Below are 10832 nucleotides of genomic sequence, written 5' to 3'. Positions count from 1 at the left end.
TTCCCGGCCAGGGCACATAGGAGAAGCGCCCATTTGCTTCTCCACCCCCCCCCCTTCCTCTCTGTCTCTCTCTTCCCCTCCCGCACCCAAGGCTCCATTGGAGCAAAGATGGCCCGGGCACTGGGGATGGCTCCTTGGCCTCTGCCCCAGGCGCTAGAGTGGCTCTGGTCTGGGCAGAGCGACGCCCCGGAGGGGCAGAGCATCGCCCCCTGGTGGGCAGAGCTTCGCCCCTGGTGGGCGTGCCGGGTGGATCCAGGTCGGGCGCATGCCGGAGCCTGTCTGTCTCTCCCCGTTTCCAGCTTCAGAAAAAAAAAAAAAAAAAAAGCCAGACCTTATTCCAAAGGGATTGTATTATCAGCTTAATAGTTTTAAAAATGATGCTGCCTATGAAGATGGAGAATGGCTTGGAAATAGGTAAAAATAGATAAGAGAAGACAAATGGCAATGTTTGAACATAATAAGGGCCAATGGAAATAGAAAAGAGTAACTATCAGTAAGACGTATTTAGGAGATAGAATCAATAGGAAGGACTTGGCAGTAAATAGGATTTGAGGACAGGGAGACGGATTAGTTAAGTTTCAGGCCCAAACAAATGGTTGATGGTGGTATGATTTACTGAGATGGTGGAGAGAACTGATGAAGCACCATGGTTAGAAGAAAAGTTCTGAGCTTAACTTTGTACATGTGCAATTTGATGTAACTGTTTCTCTCTTGCAATAATGACTAGCTGATTTGTGACAATTTATATATTGTCAGAACCAGAAAAAAATGAAATGCAATACATTTTGCTAAGCACCACACAAATAGACTTTACTTTTCTAAATTTACCCTTCCCTGAAGTAAAACAGTAAATAGGATATCCTCATGATGATTTACACAAAAATGAGAACATAGATATGTTATTTCTTAATATTTAAAATCACACTAAATATTAAAATACAGCTATTAAATTATATTCATTTCAATACCTTGGAATGTATGACATTTTTTGAAAAGAATCACAGCACTCTTACTGGACAAGGAAATGATTTATTACATAAGAGCTAATTAGGATAAATGAGGGATAGGATATGGTACAGTATTTTCACAGATGGTTGAAATCTCTTTGGGAAAAGCTTGGATTCAAGTTCATCTATATAAGCTGCTTAGGATAATTCAAAATAAGTATGTGTACTAGCAGTTTAAAGCATTAAACTTATAAACAAATACAAACAATAATCATAATTCTTTGTTCAAGTTACGACAGAACTAAAACTCTTTAACCAATAAAGTCAAATAAAGGCTTTAAAGAGACTTTTAAAGTCTTTGTAATTTGGGCTTTGTAATATGGCTAATGTTAATGAAGACTCTAATTGAACACATTTTAGCCATGATTTCAGCCAGAACACTCCTTCCAAATTAGCTATCCTTAAAACAAGATGTTTTTAATAATTACAAAAGTGCTCTGAGAGATAAGAAAAATGATAGACACACATACTACATATATGAAAGCAAACTCTATAAGCCATTTAATCATTAAACATGTTTTTATTACTTAAAGTTTGTATAAATGTTGAAAAAAAATTCAAAATTTGCATTAACAGTCCCCAGTCTCATGTCATACCATCGAACATAGTTATGTAAGATAAGAGTTGTCATTAAAATGTAATTAAAGATTCACATTTCATGCCAAGCTGTCAACAAGCCTCATTTTGCTTAATTATCTATAAATTTTCAGAACCACCTGTTTTCTGGAGGGTTTTTCCTTGCTAGGAGGTCAACGAGAGGGAAACGAAATAAAGGCTTTGCCAACCACCTTGCCTGGAATGCACTTGTTCCTAACTGAAGAGTGGTCTGGCGCCCGTTCTTGTTTGGTGTTTCACTCTGACATGGTGCTCACAGGCTTTGTTAGCCAGTTGCAAAGTCTGACTAGAAGCTAAAAAGAAAAAGATAACTTATTTAAACAAATAAGATTTAAATACTACTACAAAAACTCATGTTTGATGACAGCAAATTTGTGTCCTGGACTACCAAAGGCACCTACATGTTCTCAAAGTTAAATAAAGGTTTTATTCGTTAGCAGTTCATTATTTCCTATTTGCTAATCTTAAATCTGGGAACATGTGAATTTTGATTAAAAACATTGTATTCATGTTCTAATGAGCTACATCAATATATGTAAATAATGTTTAAAAATAAAGGTTACTAAATAGATTATTATTTATAATGGTTGACATTGAGGGAGGAAGATCTGTGGCTTATGTAAAAAAATAATCTGCCTCTGCCGTGGTTAAATTCTCAGTGTTTTTGTTTGTTTTTACTGGGACACTTGGCGATTCATTGGTATTTAAAAGTAAATATTTACAAACTTGTTAAATCACACACTATAGTTTTCCTTTAAAATTTGTAAACTAGTGCATTTCTTAATGGAAATGAATGTAGGACAGTGGTTAAGATTCAGACTTTAGTGCATAATTGCTTGGGTTTGAACCTCAGCATTATCATGTACTATAACGACCTTAGGTAAATTACTTAATCTCTCTGTGATTCAAGATCCTCATCTAGAAAATAAAGAACAGCCCAACTCCTTAAAATCGTTATATGAAGATTAAGAACCTGTAAAGTGGTTGCTGTAGGTGGAATATGAAGTCTCAGGCAAAGGCAGTAAAATTGGGCATAAAGGAAATGAGATATAAGAGCTGGGTATTATTCAAGTAGAATTGACAGGCTTCTGCGAGTGATAGGGATTTGTGAAGTTTTGGTCAGCTGTGAAATTAAGGTGCTTGCCAAGTTATCCCTCCTTTTGACTTGGAGATGATCTAGATTACAGATATATCTACCATGAGTGACAACACAGGCTCCAGCAGCTGGTCACCATGTTTGTATTCCTGATGGGCATGGGTGGTGAGTGAGAGTCTCCTCAGCCTTCTTAGAAGGAAATGCTTTTCCTTGGGCAGCATATCAATTAGAATGGTATATTCAGGTCAGCAAATAGAGCTTAGCATGGGAACAAAGAGGACAGCTGGGGTTAAAGTCTGAAAATGGAGTTGAAAGTGTATGGCCCCTGGTTACAAGAATCCACCAAAAAGAAAGCAAAAGATTGGTCTGGTACGGTGAGTATGTGTGTTAATGGGCTCTACAAGTCAAAGATTATTTAAAAATTAGCACTGTCTACCAAGCACCCAACTAAGCACAAGTGAAACAGTGCAGAGTATGCTAAAGCACCAGGAATTATCCTGCCATGGGAAGGACGGGCATATAAACATCATTATAGGCTTGACTTGTGGTGGCGCAGTGGATAAAGCGTCAACCTGGAAACGCTGAGGTTGCCGGTTCAAAACCCTGGGCTTGCCTGGTCGAGGCACATATAGGAGTTGATGCTTCTTGCTCCTCCCCCTTCTCTCTCTCTCTCTCCCCTCTCTATAATGAATAAATAAAATCTTTTAAAAAAATTTAAACATCATTATAATACAATTTTGCCCATGCAAACATAGAAGTCTGCAAAAAATCTCCAGAGGATGCTGTAGGAATTATATCATAAATCATGCTACCTACCTACTTGCCTCTTTATCATCTTATTAATAAAAAATGATGCCCTTTAAGTAAAAGCAGTTAAAATATCTGATTATATATGTGGGGTTCAGAACAAGCCATCCCTAATGTGCCTCAACGGTATAGAAATTACTTTGAGCTAATGGCAATTTTAACTTTTGATTTCAATAAAATGTTTGCCCCTACCTTTAACTACTGTTATCAGACATAACCTTTTTGATTTTTCTATAAGAACCTCTGTTCTTCTTATCATCCTGCAATGACTTTGAAGCTCCCAAGGTGCACTACCTCATCCCTTGCTTCGAATGTCTTAGATAACTCAATCCTTCCTATCTCTGAACTCATGGATATGGGGTTGCTGATTCTCTCATGTATGCAGGCTCCCCATACATATGTATATATTAAATTTGGTTATTTTCTCTTGCTAATCTGTCTCATGCCTATTTGATTATTACACCAGTCAGAAGAATAATGGAAAGTGTGTTCCTCCCTCACCTATACATGTGTTTAATTTGAAGTAGCCAGTACAATATTATGTGGAAACCAAGACAACTTTAACATTCCCCTCAGCTTAGTGAAAGTTTAGTTTCCTTCCTGATTCTAGCCTGACTTTCCTTTCCTAGAGCATTTACTTTAGAAAATTTGTAAGTTATTTTTCTTCTTTTTGAGATATAAATCTTTTTTAAAAAGCCTTTTGCAAGTTTTACAACCCAGGAATGTTCTTCTCAAGGATCTGGGAGCCACCCTTTTGAATAAAATCAAGAATAACTCCTCTAGCTTGCAGTCCTGGTGGGAGCCAAGCTTTTGTGGGCATGTTGCACCAGGTTATAAAACTAACTCCTGCCATGAAAGGAGAAGGTTTACTTTTCCTCTGGGCACAGCTGCTCCATTGATACAGATGATCTACGGCCCCACACCGCACAGCCTAAAACCTTGTGCCTCTCCTTTGTCTCAGAGAAGATGAGTGGCCAAACTTAGTCTGCGTTTTCTCCCTCATCACTACCAATAGTATTAGAATAAAATCAACCTCGTTTGCTCATTCTGTTCATTAAGATTTTTCTTTAACAATGGCCAATATATTTGTTAATGCTTCAGAATTTCTAAAACTTGACCATATTTGCCTGTCTTTTAGCTGCTGTTTTATGTGCTCCTTTTTTCTTCCTCTTTGTTTTTTTATATTTCTTTCTACTGAAAGGAATCCATCTTTCAGTTTGTGATCTGGTTCCTACCCCCTTTCACTGTTTTCAGGGACCTTTTCTGTTTTAGTTATCTGTTTTATGCAACAATGATGTCACTATGTTCTAGAATCTTACAAACAGCCTACATATATGCTTTAGTATCTCCTGTTTCTAAAATAAAATCTTCTCTTGACTCCCACATTGTCACTTATCTTGAATCACCATTCACAAAACAAACTTCTTAAGAGTTGCCCACACAGTGAATCTTTTTATTGACCACCTACTCACTCCTCAGTCCATTTGTAACTACCTACCTTCATCACATGTCCACTAAAGCTGCTGCTGCAAGATCATCAGGGATCTCCCTTATGCCAAATCCAGTGCTCACTGTCAGCAGTTTTTGACATAGTTGTACACATTTTCTATATAAAGATCTAAGTTTTTCTCTCATTTAAATTCTAACTTGGTGATCATATTCATTTTCATGGCTTCAATACTATTTTATATCTGTAGTCCAGCACACTTATGAACTCAATATCTATGAGTCAGCTGATTTAGCAAACACTTCTATTTATATGTCTTACAAATGTGTTAAGTGTAAGATATCAAGAACCTAACTTTTTATTTCTACCTGCAATCCCTTCTTCACAAATTTTTTCTCCCAAGACGACTTCTTTCAAAGAATGACAACATCATTTCAACAGTTTCTCAGGCTAGAAGCGTGAGACTCATTCTCAAACATTCTCACATCATCCTCATGCTCGTTTCTCAATACAATTTACAATGCCTGTCAATTAAGACCTTCAAAAATGTATTTCAAATCATTAATTCTCTCCATATACATAAATATGACTGGATTCTAGTGAAGCCATCATTTCTGATGTCACCATTTTCCCAGTTGCTTCCTTCTAATCAATCTTCACATAGCAATCACATGGTATCTTTAAAACATAAATTTAATCATTTACTTTCTCTACCTTAAATCTTTCAGTGGTCCCCCCTTGAGTTTAGAATAAATCGCACACTCCTCTTGACGCTTCTAAAGCACATCCTGTGCCACCCTACCTCAAACAGACAAGAAGTGATTTCTCCAATCTCATTTCTTATTTTTCCCCATTTCCTGGTGTTCACTGTATGTCAGCTATACTGTTATTCTTTTAGTTCTTTGTACATGTTCTTACCTAGACCATTCTTCATCTTTCCCCTCTTTACTGTATCATTAAAAGTTATACATCAGCCTAAATGGTTTCTCTATCAGTTATATTCAAACTAGTTCTCCCTGTATTTACTATCATAGAAAACTGTTCGTTTTCTTTATATCCTGTATCATGATTATCATTGTTCTCTTTCTTTTGTTTTATTTGCTTGCAGCCTGTTTTCCTCAAAAACCTGAACTACCCTGAGATTCAGGACTATATATCTGCTTTGTTAAATAGTGTATCTCCTCCACCTACCATTCTGCCCAACACACTGGAGAGGCTCAAAATATTTATTGGCTGAATGGAAACTCCTGTCAGAAATCCATTCTGGCTCTGTGTGCATGAATTTTGCATATATTCTGTGAATTAAATCGACTCTCATTAAGAGGATACAAACATTAGTCCAGAATGTTCTTGTTAGTTCTTTGCTTTTTTAAATCAGAAGTCCCTATAAGGCAAAAAAATGCCTTTTTCTAAAGTGCCTTCTCTTTTTAGCACTGTTTAAAAATTATAGCTAACCAAGTTCTATTAAGTGTATCTTGCAAAATTACCCTGACTGAACGCAAGTGGGCAAGGAAGGGGCTGAATCTGGCCGCTGTTCTACACTAATAGGATTGTAACTACATACTTGACAGGCCACATGGGATACATATTCACCGTCACAGCTCTTCAGTGCTGCCCTGTGGCCCTACTGGGATCATAAGCAATGAAGAGATCAGAATTGCAGCCTCCCAGAAACAGGAAACTTCAAACCTACTCAGTCAGCACAACTCTTGGAAATTTTTTCCCTGGAGAAGGTAGATGCTCAGGAATGCAAATTAACTATCTGAAGAGATTTCTTATAAAACACACATACCTGTAATGCTATATACATTTTGTTGTATGGACAAAACAGACCCCCTAATTAGATAAGTTATGTTGTAGTAATATAACATTATAGTAATTAAATATATAGATATATAAAAATATGGAAGATATATAAAAGTAATTAAGATATAATATTAAAATTAATTAAGGAAATTAAATAAAGTTATGCCATCTGGATAGGAATTAATATAGTGTGTGCAGATGTGATAAACAGACTCTGACTTTCAATCAGGGCCCAGTTAGTGTGTGTGTGAAGTTACATATACATAAGAAGTGGCTTGATGTCATAACTCTGTAAGTTAACATAAACAAGAAGCTCCTTAGGAAGACCTTAAAAGTGGCTTGATGTACCATTTCAGTAGATTAACATAAAAAGGGCTCTCTTCGAGGAACTCCCAAAAAGGTGGTTTGAGGTGATAATCCTGTAGATTGACACATGTTAGAAGGCATTGGCCAGAAAAGGTACTAAAGCTGAGGATCGCCCCTGCTGCAGTAGTCACCCAGACTCCAACGTGAACGTGGACTGTCTCCACGTGGCTCTGAGCTCTGACCAAAGACAGCTGAGAGAAGCACGCCGATGGAGCCCCCTTAAGCTGTACCCAGGCATGCCAAAAGGATTTGTGAGTAATAAATTGCCTGTGTGATTCTTGCAACTAACTTGTGTGTTGGTCGTGTCTTTCCTCCAGTGGCAGTTAGTGTTGGCACTGATAAGTAGAATCCTCATAGCCGCCTCAAGAGTAGTCTCGAAGAGGCTGCCAGCCCTGCTGATAAACAGGAGTGTCCCACTGCTCCGGGAAGTCGAATCAGGGACGCCTGATTGACGTAGAGCTTGGGCTCTACTGAGATAAGTTATGTCTGGAAATCATTTTATTAAGTACTTAATCTTGTGATATTCTGTGATTGAGATATCAGCTTTTTTATATAATAGTCATTTTATATAATAATACTTGTATTACTGCACTGTATTTATATATAAAGTAAGCAACTAAAATTGGAAAACTCTCTAAGAATGTGAGTAAATAACTTACATAAAAATTATGAAAGTCCAGAACAATTTTGAAACATAAGCAATGAAATATATAGTGAATACACACATAAACACACACACACACATATGTGTGTGCTTCTATATACATAAAAACCTATTTAAATAATAAAAAATTGCTAGGAAAAATATAGTGAAAGAGCTATTACTATAATCTGTTGGTAGGAATATAAATTTTTTCAAATATTTTTAAAGTAATTGAGAATTGTGTAATAAAAATTAATCACTAATAAGCACAAAAATTATTGTTCAAAGATATTTATTCATATTATTTATTAAAATAAATACAATTTGTCATTAAAGTTAACTTTCAAATAAAGCATATATAATTATTTATGTGTGTGATATATGTTGTGCATGGTGTATATGTGTGTATTAGTGCAAATTCTAAAAAACAATTATATGACAAAAGACATACACCTTATGGTTCAAAATGGCTCAATAATCTTTTTTTCATTTATCACTGCCCCACTATAAGAGTTTTTAAATAAAGCTAAAGGGAACAAAAGGTATACATTCAAAAGACACAGAAAACAAGAGAAGGAGCAACAGATGAAAAATACTGGAAGATAGAATGAAGTTGGATAAAATTGAACTTTTGGCAATCTGATTAATGAATTGCTCAGAGGGACCATTCTCCAATAGAACTATTAGGTCTTGATATGATATGATTTTTTTCATGGATGCTGGATTTCTTCAAGGAAAACCATCCTTCCCTCACTGGAAAAACAAACAAACAAAAAATAGCAGCAACAATGACAACAAACATCAGTGACCCGGGGCTGAGGCTCAGAGCAGTGAGAAGCTTAGAAAAGCAACAATTCCATGAGGTTGAAAGCTGTTCTCAACACTGTGAACTAGGTGCTGGGGCAAGAACAATGGTAAAGTGGTGAAACTAACTCCGAGGTGAGACCTTTAGGGAGTTGTAGAGTCATCTGAGGTTGGTGGTATTCTTGAGTGAGTTCCTAACAGAAGCAAAAACCTTTTCTACTTAAGATCAAGATGTTTCATAGGCCTCCCAGAACCTTCCTGTCCACACATGGGGACCTCAAACAGCAGCAGAGGAAAAAATTACAAATTTTCTTGCCCATACTCACTTTGAGGCAATCAAGAAAATTTTATTTGAACCACAAAGGAGACTGTGCACACCAGCCTGGCCAATGTGGCAACCGAATCAGTGCCAAGTTCTAAGAGGTGATCGGTACTGAAAATGCCTTCGACCCCATCTGCACTCATGGGACAGTGACCTGCAACTGGATCGCATCTCTCTGTCTTTCAATGAAGCCGCAGGTATAAAGGATGTTTCTCATGCTATCTTGGTGGGTCTAGAACCCAGGACCATGGCTTCTGTTTGCTCAGGTGCTTTTGGCTAGACCTTCAGGTCAGACAATTTTGTTTTTTGTTTTTGGTCAGTCTGGGGCAGGCGGCATCTGGGCTGGCTGCCTCAGTCATGGAGGTGATGCGGGAGGAGTCTTGAGAGCTCTGACTGCCTGCAGGGCTTCCAGCTGACCCACTGGATGGGGCACAGGCCCTGGGATGCGGACTTTTCTCCTCAGCAAGATCCGTAAAGAGTATCCTGGCTACATCACGACAACACCTTCTGTGTGGCACCTGCACCCAAAGTGTCTGACACTGTATTTGAGACCTACAATGTCACCTCTTTGTCTATCAGTTCAAGAGGATACTGATGAGACCTATTGCATTGATAACAAGGCCCTTTATGACATCAGCTTCACCACTCTCAAGCTGAACATGCCAACCTATGGGCATTTGAAGCACCTGTCCCAGCCACCATGAGCAGTGCCACCACCTGATTCTGCTTTCCTGGTCTCTGCAAGCTGGCAGTCAACATGGCACCCTTCCCATGCCTCCACTCCTTCATGCCTGGCTTTGCCCCTCAACCAGCAATGGAAGCCAGTAGTATAGGGCCTCACTGTGCCCAAACTCACCCAGCAGGTATTTGATGCCCAGGGTATGATGGTTGCCTGTGACACCCACCACTGTGAGTACCTCACTGTGACTGCTGTCTTCTGTGGCAGATGTCCATGAAGGAGATGGACAAGCAGATGCTCAATATGTAAACCCCAAACAGAAGCTACTTTGTGGAAGAGATTTCTGATAGTGTCAAGAGAGCCATCTGTGACATTCTGCATCATGGCTTGAGGATGGCAGTTACTTCACTGGCAACGCCACTGCCATCCAGAAGCTGTTCAAGTGCATTCAGAGTGGTTACTGCCATGTGTCCTCCACTGGTACATGGGCAAGGACATGGACGAGATGGAGTTCACTCAGGCTGAGGGCAGCATGAATGACATCATCTCTGAGTACCAGCAGGACCAGGATGCCACCGCAAAAGAGGAGGAGGATTTCTCTGAGGAGGCCGAAGAGGAGGCTGAGGCTACGCTCTGTCACTCAGGTTTCCCAGTTCCCTCAGCTTTCTTCCTTAGCTGCCTCTTTCCTCTCCCTTAGAATTTCCATCTTCTGCTTCTCTCTCTCTCTCTCTTTCTCTTTTTTAGGAATGTTCTAGAACAATGCTGTCACATAATAAGCACTCAATAAATATTCATTGTTTATTGAATGTCTCCTTTCTCTTTCCAGTCTGGGAAATCTATATTTCTGCAGTCTGGATAAATACACTTTTCTTCTGGTGCTCATTTCTTCCATGTGTCCAGTTAATATTCCCCTCTCTGTTTCCAAACAGCTGGGTCTCATCCTGATCCCATTTAGAACCACGTGCTGAAAACACCATCCTAAGCCCATGTGGTAGTTAAGGGGAATGGGAGCCATGCTAATTCTAGCAGGAATGGTTGGGTTTCCCATTCTAGAACAGTTTTGGAGACTGGGAAGCAGGCTGTAAAAACCCTAGTTTTCAGCTATTTTTCTTTGTTCCAGGGAGGTGATGGGGGAAGAGAGTGACCAGCTTTGGTGTCAGCCTCCAGAAAGGCCCATCCCATCTCCACCTGTTCTTACCCCAAAGGAATATCAATCTTGTTTATGTATTAAGAGTAATGA

The 10832-nt window shown here is 38.7% G+C and overlaps 1 pseudogene; it reads left to right on the top strand.

The window, feature by feature from the left end:
* The first annotated feature begins 8822 nt into the window (after window positions 1-8822).
* LOC136310750 (tubulin beta chain pseudogene) lies at window positions 8823-10289 on the top strand (annotated as a pseudogene).
* The last annotated feature ends 543 nt before the right edge of the window (window positions 10290-10832 follow it).

This window comes from Saccopteryx bilineata, chromosome 7 (assembly GCF_036850765.1).
Source record: "Saccopteryx bilineata isolate mSacBil1 chromosome 7, mSacBil1_pri_phased_curated, whole genome shotgun sequence".
Classification (NCBI taxonomy): Eukaryota; Metazoa; Chordata; class Mammalia; order Chiroptera; family Emballonuridae; genus Saccopteryx; species Saccopteryx bilineata.
This window is presented reverse-complemented; position numbering and strand designations above follow the sequence as displayed.